This window comes from Gorilla gorilla, chromosome 9, assembly GCF_029281585.2.
Source record: "Gorilla gorilla gorilla isolate KB3781 chromosome 9, NHGRI_mGorGor1-v2.1_pri, whole genome shotgun sequence".
NCBI classification, from domain to species: Eukaryota; Metazoa; Chordata; class Mammalia; order Primates; family Hominidae; genus Gorilla; species Gorilla gorilla.
In genome coordinates this window covers 28,486,971-28,501,306 of record NC_073233.2, presented here as the reverse complement: position 1 = coordinate 28,501,306, position 14,336 = coordinate 28,486,971, and the positions used below count along the sequence as shown (strand labels likewise).

General features: G+C 35.9%; 1 long non-coding RNA gene across 1 annotated transcript in view; it reads right to left on the bottom strand.

Moving 5' to 3' along the window:
- Positions 1-7,464: 7,464 nt before the first annotated feature.
- Positions 7,465-14,336, bottom strand: part of LOC109028778 (uncharacterized) — a 323,598-nt gene continuing 316,726 nt past the window's right edge. The window contains exon 8 of the long non-coding RNA XR_010135451.1: positions 7,465-7,566. This is a non-coding gene — a long non-coding RNA (uncharacterized lncRNA). The remainder of the gene's footprint in view (positions 7,567-14,336) is intronic.

The following is a 14,336-nucleotide window of genomic DNA, read 5'->3' as shown; positions in this document are numbered from 1 at the left end:
TACATCCTCCTTGGCTGACAGGATTAAGAGATTAAAGTAAAGACAGGCATAGGAAATCACAAGGGTATTGATCGGGGAAGTGGTAAGTGTCCATGGAATCTTTACAATTTATGTTTAGGGATTGCAGTAAAGACAGGCATAAGAAATTATAAAAGTATTAATTTGGGGAACTAATAAATGTCCACAAAATCTTCACAATCCACGTTCTTCTGTCATGGCTTCAGCCAGTCCCTCCGTTTTGGGTCCCTGATTTCCCACAACACCAGGGGTGGAATGATATGGTTTGGCACTGTGTCCCTACCCAAATATCATCTTAAATTGTACTCCTTTAATTTCCATGTGTTGTGGGAAGGACATGGCGGGAGATAATGGAATCATGGGGGCGGGTCTTTTCTCTGCTGTTCTTGTGATAGCGGATAAATCTCATGAGATCTGATGGTTTTATAAGGGGGAGTTTCCCTGAACAAATTCTCTCTCTTTTTGCTTGCTGCCATCCATGTAAGACATAACTTGTTTCTCCTTGCCTTCCTCCATGATTGTGAGGACTCCCCAGCCATATGGAACTGTAAGTCCATTAAACCTCTTTCTTTTGTAAATTGTCCAATCTCAGGTATGTCTTTATCAGCAGTGTGAAAATAGACTAATACAGGTGGAGTGGCTGCATCGGGGTCCCAGGCCAATGGGCTTTGCCTGTTGATGTGCAGCAGAGGTGAAGTCTACAGTCCATCTACTCCTCAGCACCAAGGATGCAGTGCCTATCCTGAGAGCGCATGAGATAGTCTGGCCTCCCTTGTTGTTTGGAGCTATGGAAGCTGGCTTCAGGGTACTTAGGGATCTAAGACCATTGGGGCTCCATGTAGGCTTCAGTGGCAGATCTGCCCAGCTTTCACAAAACTCTCCATGTTAGTCTGGAGGCTCTAAAGAGGAGGTCAAGGGGATCTTCTGTGCTAAGGATTTCAAAGACTCATGGCAGAAGTATGGGTCCTGAGAGGCTCTTGCTCACTTACTCTATCCTCTTGGTGGGGAGCCACTCTTGGTGCCATGCCAATCCTGGGTGTGTGCTTTTCCTGCCTTACTTCTCTCTGAGCTCCATGGGTCACTATTGCTTGTTTGATAAATCCCAACATTACCTCCTGGATAATCCATTTGAAGAGCTAGTGTTTACTTCTCATTCTATCTCCTCTCCATGAGAGTGGCACACAATAGCTGCTTCTAGTCAGCCACCTTGCACCTCCTCTGTGTTTGTTTAAGTAAAGCCACCCCAGCAATCTTTTGTTTTCCATTTGCATGAAATACCTTTTTTTCTATCCCTTCACTTTTATTCTGTGTGTCCTTAAATCTCAAGTAAGTCTCTGGAAGAGAGCATATAGTTGGGTCTTTTAAAAAAAAAAATCTATTCAGCCACTCTATGTCTTTGGATTAAGAATTTTAAACCATTTATGTTTAAAACAATTTTTGCTAGCAAAGGACTTACTATTGCTATTTTGTTTGTTTGTTGTATTAGCCTGTTCTCGCAGTGCTGATAAAGATGCCCCAGACTGGGCAATTTACAAAAGAAAGAGATTTAATACACTTACAGTTCTGAGTGGCTGAGGAGACCTCACAATCATGGCAGAAGGAAAGGAGGAGGAAGTCATGTCTTACATGGATGACAGCAGGCAAAGAGAAAGAGCTTGTGCAGGGAATCTCCCCCTTATGAAACCATCAGACATCATGAGACTTACTCACTATCACAAGAAAAGCATGAGAATGACCTGCTACCATGACTGAATTACCCACCAGGTCCCTCCCACAGGACATGTAAATTCAAGATGAGATTTGGTTGGGGACACAGCTAAACCACTTCATTTGTCTTATAGTTCTTTTGCTCCATTTACATCTACACTTTTAATTCCTCTCCTATTTTATGTTATTTATATCATAATTTACATATTTTTATATTATGTATCCATTAACATTTTTTAGTTATGTTCTTAATACTTTTGTCTTTTTACTTTTATACTAAAATAAAAAACAATTTAGATACCCTCATCACTTATTACAGTATTCTCGACTTTTCTGTATTTTTACATTTATATAGAAAGTTTATACTTTCATATGTTTTTGTGTTACTATTTAGCATCAGTTTGTTTTGACTTATAGAACTCCCATTAGCATTTCCTGTAAAGCATATCTAGTGGTAAAAAACAAAGAAAACACTATCATTTTTTGCTTGTCTGGGAAAGGCATTCTTCATTCATCATTTTTAGAAGACACTTTTGCCAAATTTAACATTCTTAGTTGGCAGAGTTTTTTTTCTTCTTCAGCACTTTGAATATATCCGCCCTTTTCCTTCTGGCCTGCAAGGTCTCTGCTGAGAAAACCACTCGGTAGTCATACAGGGACTCTCTTGTGCATGAAAAGTCACTTTTATTTTGCTACATTTAAAATTTTGACTTTGTTTTGTCTTTTGATGATCTGATTATCATGTATCTTGGTATACGATTCTTTGGATTTATCCTATTCCAGGCCTGTTGACCTTTTTGAATTTGGATGTCCATTCCTCTCCTCAGATTTGGGGAGATCTATCAATCTGTCTATCTATCTATCTATCTATCTATCTATCTATCTATCTATCTATCTATCTATCATCTATCTATCTATCTATCATCTATCTATCATCTATCCATCCATCTGTAGATATAGATGGATAGACACTATATATAATATCTATAGATTATAAATAGATTATAGATTTTATACAGATTATATCTCTACTTATCTCTATATATTTATCTATCTATATAGATAGATATCTCCCCTAATCTGAGGAGAGGCTTATATATATATAGTTTATATAACTATATATATACTATAACTTTATATAAACTATATACATAGTTTATTAGAGTTATTTGAGTTATAATATTTAGAGTTTTAATTATTAGAGTTTTAATACTCAGAATGCAATCTTACATTTTATTTACCTGAGTTCATATTATTAGTGTCTCCCTTTCCCTACTGCTATTGTTTGGATATTTGATCCTCCAAACCTGAAGTTGAAATCTGATGCCCAATATTTGGGCTGGAATCTAATGGGAGGTGTTTGGGTCGTGGGGCTGGATTCCTCATGAATGACCTGGTGCCATTCTCACAGGAGTGAAAAAGTTTTCATTTATAGGTCCTACACAATTGGTTGTTGAAAAGAGCCTGGGACCTCTTTCTCTCTCTCTCATGGTTTTCCACTCATCATGTAATTTCTGCACACATGGATTCTTATCCCCTTCTATCACAAGTGGAAGCTGCTTGAAGCCCTCACCTGGAGCAAACTGTGGTACCATGCTTCCTTTGCAGCCTGTGAATTTATGAAGGAAATAGGTTTATTTTACCCAGCCTCAGGTATTCTTTTGTAACAACGCAAACAAAATAATACACCCACATATTGCCTATAGCATTCACACTTCAGTTCCTATGAATCCTAAGACATATGATATAACTTTTACTACCTAACCTTATAGCAGTGTGTGTCAGTCTTATAGCCATGATAATCTTTTTGTTTTTTTTTTGAATAGGGCTATTATACGTTTTAGGTAATAAGAATGAAGACTTTTAAAAATGTGATTTATTATTTTATTTCTAGGTAGGTAAAATCGTTTCTGTAAAACTTTAAAACATTTTTTTTACTATTATTATTATACTTTAAGTTCTAGGGTACATGCGCACAACCTGCAGGTTTGTAACATAGGTATACATTTGCCATGTTGGTTTGCTGCACCCATCAACTTGTCATTTACATTAGGTATTTCTCCTAATGCTGTCCCTCCCCTAGACCCCCACCCCCCAAAAGGCCCTGGTGTGGGATGATCCCCTCCCTGTGTCCATGTGCTCTCATTGTTCAACTCCCACTTATGAGTGAGAACATGTGGTATTTGGTTTTCTGTCCTTGTGATAGTTTGCTGAGAATGATGGTTTCCAGCTTCATCTATGTCCCTGAAAAGGACATTAACTCATCCTTTTTAATGGCTGCATAGTATTTCATGGTATATATGTGCCACATTTTCTTTATTCAGTCTATTACTGATGGACATTTGGGTTGGTTCCAAGTCTTTGCTATTGTGAACAGTGCCGCAATAAACATATGTGTGCATGTGTCTTTATAGTAGCGTGATTTATAATCCTTTGGGTATATACCCAGTAATGGGATTGCTGGGTCAAGTGGTATTTCTAGTTCTAGATCCTTGAGGAATCACTGTCTTCCACAATGGTTGAACTAATTTACACTCCCACGAACAGTGTAAAACTTTCGTATTTCTCCACATCCTCTCCAGCATCTGTTGTTTCTTGACTTTTTAATGATCACCATTCTAACTGGCATGAGATGGTATCTCATGGTGGTTTTGATTTGCATTTATTTGATGACCAGTGATGATGAGCGTTTTTTCATATGTCTGTTGACTGCATAAATGTCTCCTATGGAGAAGTATCTGTTCATATCCTTTGCCCACTTTTTGTTGGGGGTGTTTGTTTTTTCTTGTAAATTTGTTTAAGTTCTTTGTAGATTCTGGGTATTAGTTCTTTGTCAGATGGATAGATTGCAGACATTTTCTTTCATTCTGTAGGTTGCCTGTTCACTCTGATGATAGTTATTTCTGAGGCCTCTGTTCTGTTCCATTGGACTATATATCTGTTTTTGTACAAGTACCATGCTGTTTTGGTTACTGTAGCCTTGTAGTATAGTTTGAAGTCAGGTAGCGTGATGCTTCTAGCTTTGTTGTTTTTGCTTAGGACTGTCTTGTCTATGCAGGGTTTTTTTTGGTTCTATATAAAATTTAAAGTAGTTTTTTTTCTAATTATGTGAAGAAAGTCAGTAGTAGCTTGATGGGGATAGCGTTAAATGTATAAATTACTTTGGGCAGTATGGCCATTTTCACAATATTGATTCTTCCTATCCATTAGTATAGCATGTTCTTCCATTTGTTTGTGTCCTCTTTCATTTCATTGAGCAGTGGCTTGTAGTTCTCCTTGAAGAGGTCCTTCACATCCCTTGTAAGTTGTATTCCAAGATATTTAATTCTCTTTGTAGCAATTGTGAATGACAGTTCACTCATAATTTGGCTCTCTGTTTGTCTGTTATTGGTGTTTAGGAATGCTTGTGATTTTTGCACACTGATTTTTTCCAACATAGGGACTTTGGGGGGATACATTCAAACCGTATCATATGTCAATGAAGCCTCAAAAAGCTGTTAAAATTTGTGATTTAATTAGCCACATTTGCAGGTATAGACTATTAAAAGCATTCAAGATATTTGCAAAGTTACTGAAGTCATGTGCTATGATTAAATATAGTATATGCTCTGGATATGGAAGAGGAAATGGAAGCACTTGTGTTATGTTGTCAGTATTCCACATGATGTGACTGCTACAAGGATTCCATTTCCTCCATGTCATCTGATCCAGTCATAGTGAAATGCAGTAGAATTTACAGGCCATTTAAAAGGATAGGGTAAGGTACTTTGTTGAGAAAAATAAGTCTAGGCAGGCAGATGATTAAACAGTAATATTTATATCTAACTTTGACATCTTTCATGATATTTTATAGTCATCTTGTAATGAATCTTTCTTAAGTCACAATTGTCATGATTTTATTGAAACATAATTGGTGCTCAAGAAGCTTAAATATTTTTGGAAGAAATGATGGGGCACTTCCAAGATGGCCAAATAGGAAAAGCTCCTGTCTACAGCTCCCAGGGAGAACAATGTAGAAGACAGGTGATTTCTCCATGTCCAACTGAGGTACCTGGTTCATCTCACTGGGACTGGTAGAGACACAACAAAAGAAGAGAATTTTAGGCCAATGTCCCTGATGAACATTGACGTGAAAATCCTCAATGAAATACTGGCAAACCGAACCCAGCAGCACATCAAAAAGCTTATCCACCACATTCAAGTTGGCTTCATCCCTGGGATGCAAGACTAGTTCAACATACACAAATTAATAAATGTAGTCCATCACATAAACAGAACCAATGACCAAAGCCACATGGTCATCTCAATAGATGCAGAAAAGGCCTTCAACAAAATTCTACAGCCTTTTATGCTAAAAACTCTCAATAAACTAGGTATTGATGGACCGTATCTTAAAATAATGAAAGCTATTTATGACAAACTCACAGCCAATATCATACTGAATGGGAGAAAACTGAAAGGATTCCCTTTGAAAACTGGCACAAGACAAGGATGCCCTCTTTCACCACTCCTATTCAACATAGTATTGGAAGTTCTGGCCAGGGAAATCAGGCAGGAGAAAGAAATAAAGGGTATTCAATTAGGAAAAAAGAAAGTCAAATTGTCTCTGTTTGAAGGTAACATGAATGTATACTTAGCAAACCCTATCGTTTCAGCCCAAAATCTCCTTAAGCTGACAAGCAACTAAAGCAAAATCTCAGGATACAAAATCAATGCAGAGGGAAATTCCTTCTATTCTTATTTGGTGGAGTTGTTTTTGTTTTTTCAGGAATAGAAGTTAAATTTCAACAAATACTTTTCTACATTTATTGATATAAACATTCTTTTTCTTTGGCTGGTTTGATAATGTGATAAATCACACTGATTCATTTTTGAATGTCAAAACAAGATTTATTCCTGATATAAGTCCAATTTGATCATGATGTGTTGTCCATTTCACACAATGTTGAATTTAATTTACTAAGAACTGGCTAGGAATTTTTCCATGTATGTTCATAAGGGATATTGGTCTGTAAGGGTATTTTTGTAATATTTTTGTCTGGCTTTGACAAAACTCATAAAACGAGTTGTAAGTATTCTCTTCTTTTCAATTTTCTCGAAGAAATGAACAATTTGTGTATGACCACTACTTTTCTAGTTTTTAAAATGCTTGATAGACCAGTGAAGCCATAAACTCCAGGCTTGAAGTTTTCTTTGTGGGAAAGTTTATAACTGGAAATTCAATTTCTTCATAAGATAAAGGGCTATTCTGGTTATCTATGTCTTCTTGAGTGAGCTTTGATAATGTGGATCTTTCAAGGAAGTTGCCCACTTTATTTAAGTTGTCAAGTTTAGCGTTGCAAAATTGTTTATTAAATTTAGTGTAAAAAGTAATTAAAGTTAAATTAAATGTAAAATTCTCAATCACACTAGCAGATATTGAGGATAATCCTCAATAAATACCTGTGGCTCTTCACTCCTACATTGGACAGCACAGATATAGAACATTACCATCATTGTAGAAAAGTTCTATTGGCAGCTCAGGAGATGATATTAACAGTTAATTTAAGTGGCATGTATAATAAAACTCATTCTTGTATGTTATTAATTAGGGTTTAAGATTGGGAATAAGTCAGCTCAAGCTAAGAAGTGAGATTTGTCTGCAAAATCAATTTAGTCCTACGAAGGTTTTCATTTTTAATTATACTTTTAATCTGGAAGGTAGAAATTAGATCCACATAGTTATTTGCAGAGATTCAATTCCCCTTTAGTGTAGGCTTTATCTAAGTAGATAGTACTTTCTGCATTCAGTAGGGCAAGTTGCAGAGTGAAGATGTCCTCCCCTACTTGACTTGGTGAAGCCTAGGAAAGAAGGAAGTATATTTAAAACAAAAACCATTACCATAGATCTTCTAATCATGAAGTTCTACCCTTTGAGAAAAAATGTCACTCTGTGAGTATTTTGTAGCTCTGTAAAGTCTTTTTCACAGAGAATTTTTCTGACTCATTGCTGAAAAAGATGGTTTGGTATGTATTTATACTGAAATATGGATATGCTTTAGCTATCCTGAAACCTACAAATCAGAATTTCCATGGTGAAACCATCACTTGTTATAGGGAATGATATTTTAATGGGTTAGGGAAATTCAGAAAGCTGCCCTGAGAAGAATTTCCTCTTTGTCTTGCTTGCATTTCTAAATGATTTGTTTCAAGTGGTTTGCCCTGTTGATGAGTATGTGTTCTGATTGTTCACACCAAAGCAGAGATAATCAATTAAATGTAACATCTTGACCTAAAGAATTGGTGTTTTTTCAGGACTGGTCTTATGGGAATGGAAAAAAATCTTGACAGTTTAGGATTGGTGAGAACCTTTACTTTTCTTACCTGGAAGAGTAATCAGAAGCTCTTTTTCTATTCATTTGATTAACATTGCTTGATAGCTTTGTTTTTTAGCCATCCATATTTTCATACCCAGGAGATTTGCTCTTAAAAACTGAGTATTTATTTTCCATGGTGTTGGGTAATTTAGAGCTTATTTGGGACAAAACAGATTTGGGCTTGAATGTCCTTAGCTATGTTATTCAGTGGATCTGACCCTCAATTCCTGAACTCTAAAATTGGGGATTAAATAAACCTTATGAGAAGATAGTAAAAGCACAGTAACTATATGCCTGTAACTTACTGTCACACAAATTTGTATCCATAAAGTTAGGTGTGCCAATTTCTTAGCAAGTTAATCTTGTAAGCATATAAATCTAAGTATCCTCATTTGTATAAGCACACACACACATATATTATATGTAATCATATTGCTATGTAGATTAAATGTAATAGCATTGTAAAGTACTTAGTACAGTGCCTGGTTTAAAAAATAGAACATATCCTTGTTTTTATCAGTAGCTTATTGGCAAGTAGACAACATACTGTAACTGAAATTTAGTAGATGCTTGACAAATTTTACTTCCCTTTCATTCTCCTCATCTAACCCATTACTTTTAATTCAAGTTTTGCTTTAAAAAAACCAAATACTTTCAGCTCTTTGTATATATATTTTTTACTTTTCATCTTTTGCTTTGTTCCTTTCTTTCTTTTTCTAGTCAGATTAGACTAATTACTTACAGAAAAATCCACAGATATTATTTTACGGGTATCCAAATTTGGAATTTTAGATCTTGTCTATATGAAAAATTTTCATCAATTTTTATCTGTACATAACTATACATTGCAGAAGTTGTTTAAAAAAGCAGTGCCTGAGCAACTCACACATGGAACATAGGAGAATGAAGGAGAAATACTATTGAACTATTACTTATAGAGCATAGTAACAAAAATGTTGTAGTTCAGTCTGCAATGTTGGAGACAAAAGACATTTTCACTTAGGATTCCCTTCCAGTCAACAAGTGACATTTAGAGACGTCAAACTGCGTTCCTATTATCAAATATTACAGAATTTTTATAGAAATGAGGAATATAGATCAGATAATCAGGTTAAAGAGGGAGTTGCAGTTTCATTAAATTACTCCTATGCTGTCAGAGAAAAGAGAAAGTTGGAAGGATTATACTCTACAGAAAGCAGTGTTCAATATTATAACTAGTAGAAAAATTAAGCAAGCGCATAATCAAATAATGAGAATGTCAGATGAATAGTTACGAGATGAACAGAACATGTGGGGACCAGGATTCATATTGGATGTAAGTATTTTAATTTCTCAAGCGTGTCAAACCCTTTTATTAATAAAAATCCATAGTCACTCCCAATTTTAAAGTTTATTTTGAGTAGATTTCCTTGGTTATTGTACAATAATACAGTTTAGTGTTATGTTTACACTATACTGTAGTCTATTAAGTAGTAATAGCATTATATCTTAAAAACAATGTAAATAATACATTTTTAAGAATCATTTTTTATTAATGAATCATTTTGATTTTCATAAAGTTTCAAATGAAAGAGGTTTTCTACACATTAGTATAAAGATATGCTTGACTTTATGGACCCTACAAACTTGTAATAGTTAGCAGTTCTGGTGCTTCAATATAGATATATTTTAAGTAGTCAACTTTGCTAGTAAAGAAATACATTTTGAAATAAAACAATATGCCTTGCTAAGTTATGAAATTTGCAAAAAATTATTTTTAAAGATTTTTTATGTATTTTTTAAAATAAATTTACTATATACTTAATATAATAAATAAATATATAAATAAATAATTGTAATACATTTACGATATATTAATTAATGTAAATATATCATAAATTTATAATATAAATAATAATGTAGTTACTATACATTAATATAAATGATCATATAAATATGATGATATATATACACTATATCATACATGCTTGTTTATAATAAATATTAAATACTGGGAAAAATAACAAAATATTAAGAGTGGTTTTCTTGTAGTTGGAGGAATTATAGGAATATATGATAGATAAAATCTTTATAAATTGTTATGTTTTCTACAGGAAAAGATGTGCTAATTTAAAATATAAAGAAGCAAACATTCTTAGAGAGAGAGGAAGCGGGAGTGCAGGAGCAATTCCAGTGGTCTAAGTAGGCACAACAGGTAGTCAGTACACTTTTCAGAATGCTGTTTTATCTCGGTTGATTTCCCTTATGAATCTTCTAAACCTTGCACATGTTTACCTTTGATTGAGTATAAGCAGAAATTTAGTTTCCTTGAAGAAATGGCTTTGCCTGATGATATGGTTTGGATCTATGTCTCCACCCAAATGTCATGTCCAGTTGTAATCCCCAGTGTTGGAGGGGTAGCCTGGTGGGAGGTGATTGGATCATGAGGGTGGATTCTTCATGAATGGTTTAGCACTATCCCCTTGGTGCTGTTCTCCTAATATATGTCTCACGAGATCTGGTTGTTTGAAAGTGTGTAGCATGGGGCCCCTCACTCTCTCTTGCTCCTGCTCCCATGATGTGAGAAGTCTTGCTCCCCCTTTGCCTTCTGTCATGATTGGAAGTTTTTTGAGGCTTCCCCAGAAGCAGATGCAGCTATGCTTCCCGCATGGCCTGAAGAAACATGAGTCAATTAAGACTAGCCTGACCAACATGGTGAAACCCCCTCTCTATCAAAAACACAAAAATTAGCTGGGCGTGATGGTGGGTACTTGTAATCCCAACTACTCGGGAGGCTGAGGCAAGAGAATAGCTTGAACCCAGGAGGCAGAGGTTGCAGTGAGCCGAGATCATGCCATTGCACTCCAGCCTGGGCGACAAAAGACAAACAAAAAAACTGTCTGTCTCAAAAGACAAACAAAAAAAAACTATTTTCTTTATAAATTACCCAGTCTCGAGTGTTTCTTTACAGCAATGAAAGAACATACTAATACACCTGATCTTCTATAATCTAGGATCAAGGAGAGCTGGTATTAAAGAGCTAAAACTTGGCCAGGCCCCAGGAACTTTGCTAGTGTAGCAGACTGACAATATCCTAGGTAATTGCATAGCTCTTGCTGCTCTCAATCTGTTTTTGCATCCAAAGGGCTATGATAGTGCACCTGATATTTGAAGCTTTTATCATTCCAGTTTTCCTTTACAAACTTCCTAAAATGGTAATATAGGGTGGGAAATTCTGGCTTGAACAGCCATCCATTATTATCCCAGACATACTGTGGCTGCTGCCGGTAATGATTGCTGAGCTGTTCTATTAAAGGCAACATATTACTCTGCAAAGTTTATGACAGTAGTCTTGCTGAAACAAGCAAATACCTTCTATTATGCTAATGTTCTATTTATATAACAAATAGCTGGCCTCTGGCCCTGCTTTGTCCTGTTATGTGTGTCTGGGCTGTTGGGTTTGCATGTTGGTGAATATTTTTAGGCTCCTTAAAGCAGCCAGAACAGCAGTCAATGCAGGATCATCCTGACAGCCTGTTTTAGATCTTGACACCTGATGCTTTCTCTGAGTGCTTTATAAAAGCAGCATTTATAATTTCCATCTCTAATACAGTCATAAAAATCTGATGTATCTTTTCAGAAGAGAGCTTTGCTATAAAGAGGGAAAATTGAAGTAAATTAAGTCAGGGAGCTTTTTGAGCCATCAAGTAAGATGTTGTATACCATCATGACATTTCAACCCACAACTTGGTGCTAAATCTTATCAATTGAGCTGATGAGCTGTGTCTGCATAAAAGTAAGAATACTAAGCTATTCAAATACCTTTCTAAGAAGCTTGCCTTATCATAGTCTATTTTTCCAAGCACCTAATCAAGGGCATTTATTTCTCACAGTTGCAGTAAAAGTGGAAGTATCAATAAAGACCAATTGTTTATTAGAAATTGCTCAGTGTTGAGCAGAGAAATTTGCAGAAATCTTAAGCTTCATCCATTCAGGTATTCATAAAAGCTTCAGATGCCTTCATAATTAGAAGCTTATTGCAATTAAACACCAATAGTTTCTTTCTTTGCATGATTACAGAAAGAAGGATTAACAGAAATGGATAAATGAAAAATATTATAGTGCATAAACTAATTCTTAATGTACTTGCTCTGCTGTGTTAGTAACTAGCAGCTTTGCTTTGTCTCCAAATGCCCTTTCCAACTGTATTCATGAGGGAAAATATTTCCATGCATTTGGATTAAAACTTATGAATTTCCTCTGACTTTTCTCCTCACACTGAGATAAGAAATAGATTTATAACTTCTTAAAGTCTCAAATCTAGCTTTAATTTAGAGATTAGATTAGATAGCCAAGTCCAAGATATTATTTACACATTTCAATCATGATTCAAAGGTAAGTGTCCTCCCTCCTACCTATACCCCCAAAGTAAAGACTGAAGTTGTCTGTAGGAATGGAGATACAGCCAGATCTTTCTCCTTTATTCCACTCACCTCTTTTGTCTTTCATACAAGAGTGGGAAAAGTTAGTGTGGGGGCCATAGGCTCCTGGTCCCCTAAAGGTTTGCTAAAAATCACTAACATGATTAATAAGAGAAAAGGCATACAAATGTATTTAGCATAGATACATCGGAGACTTTAGAATGAAAATCTAATTTCCCAAAGAGTTACAGAAACTTAATATACCATTTTGAGGTTATGGAATGAATGGGGGCTTATATTCTGGCCAGCAAAGGTGACCTTGTTATGTAGCGAAGCCTCCCCTAGATAGAATAGATGGTAAATGTTTCTTTTCAGTCTTTTAAAGGTGTCAGAGTCTCAATCCCTCCCGGATCTGGGGAAAGACGTAGAAAGGGAGGGGGCATGACTGTATTAGTGGAGATTATCTATAGATGGAAATTTTCCCCACTTAATTCAGCTTTGCAAGGCCACTTCTGTCAGGATGGCTAAGGGCAGCCATTTCAAAATATGTCAAAGAAATATATTTTGGTGTATTTTTTAAAAATTTCCTTCAATAGGAAGAGGAGATGAGAGGATAAGGCAATTTTAAATCATATGACATCTTTGTGTGAAACATTATATCTGCGATGATGAATCCTAAGTTATATTACTGGCTTGGATTTCTCCCTTAATCTCCAGACTCATATGTCAAACTGCCTACTCAGCATGCTCACTTGGATTTCTAATACTCATCTTAAATTTAAGATGTCCAAAGATCAACCAATACCTTTCCCCTAAAACTTCTTCCACCTCCAGTCTACTCAGTCTCAGGGAATCATCTTTCCAGTTGTTGAGTCTTTGGAGTCATCCTTGATTCTCTCTTCTTTTCGTATATTCAATTTTTCAGGAAATCTTGTGGATGCTGCCTTCAATATACATCCAGAATTCACAACTTCTACTGCTACTAGTGGACTCCAAGCCACTACAATCTCTCATCTATATTATTTTCTTCAACCTGCTCTCTTTGTCTCTACCCTTGTCCCTTTGTGCTTAATTAGAAGTTAGTGTGATCCTTGCTTAAAGCCCTGAAATGACTCTGTTTTACTCATAGCAGAAGCAAAGTTGTTAGAATGAACTATAAAGCCCAACATAATCTGGTCCCCATGATCTCTCAGACTTCATCTATGATTAGGTTTCCTTGCTGTATTAGCACAGCTACATTGGCCTTTTTCTTGTTCCTTAAGCATGCCAGGAAAATTTCCATCATTTGGGTGTTTGTACTGGCTGTTTCTTCTACCTGTGTGCTTACTTCATTATCTCCTTCAAATCATTCCTCAAATTGTTACCTTCTTTTACTAATGATGCCTACCCTGTCTACCCTGGCATTCCTCATTCTCCTTAGTCTGACCTTTGTTTTTTTTTTCACTTTTTAAAATTATATTTTAAGTTCTAGGATACATGTGCACAACGTGCAGGTTTGATACACAGGTATACATGTAACATGTTGGTTTGCTGCACTCATCAACTCATCATTTACATTAGGTATTTCTCCTAATGCTATCCCTCCCCTAGCCCCCCACCTACCGACAGGCCCAGTGTGTGATGTTCTCCGCCCTGTGTCCAAGTGATCTCATTGTTCAAGTCCCACCTGTGAGTGAGAACATGCGGTGTTTGGTTTTCTGTCCTTGTGATAGTTTGCTGAGAATGATGGTTTCCAGTTTCATCCATGACCCTGCAAAGGACAGGAATGTATCTTTTTTTATGGCTACATAATATTCCATGGTATATATGTGCCAAATTTTCTTAATCCAGTCTATCATTGTTGGACATTTGGGTT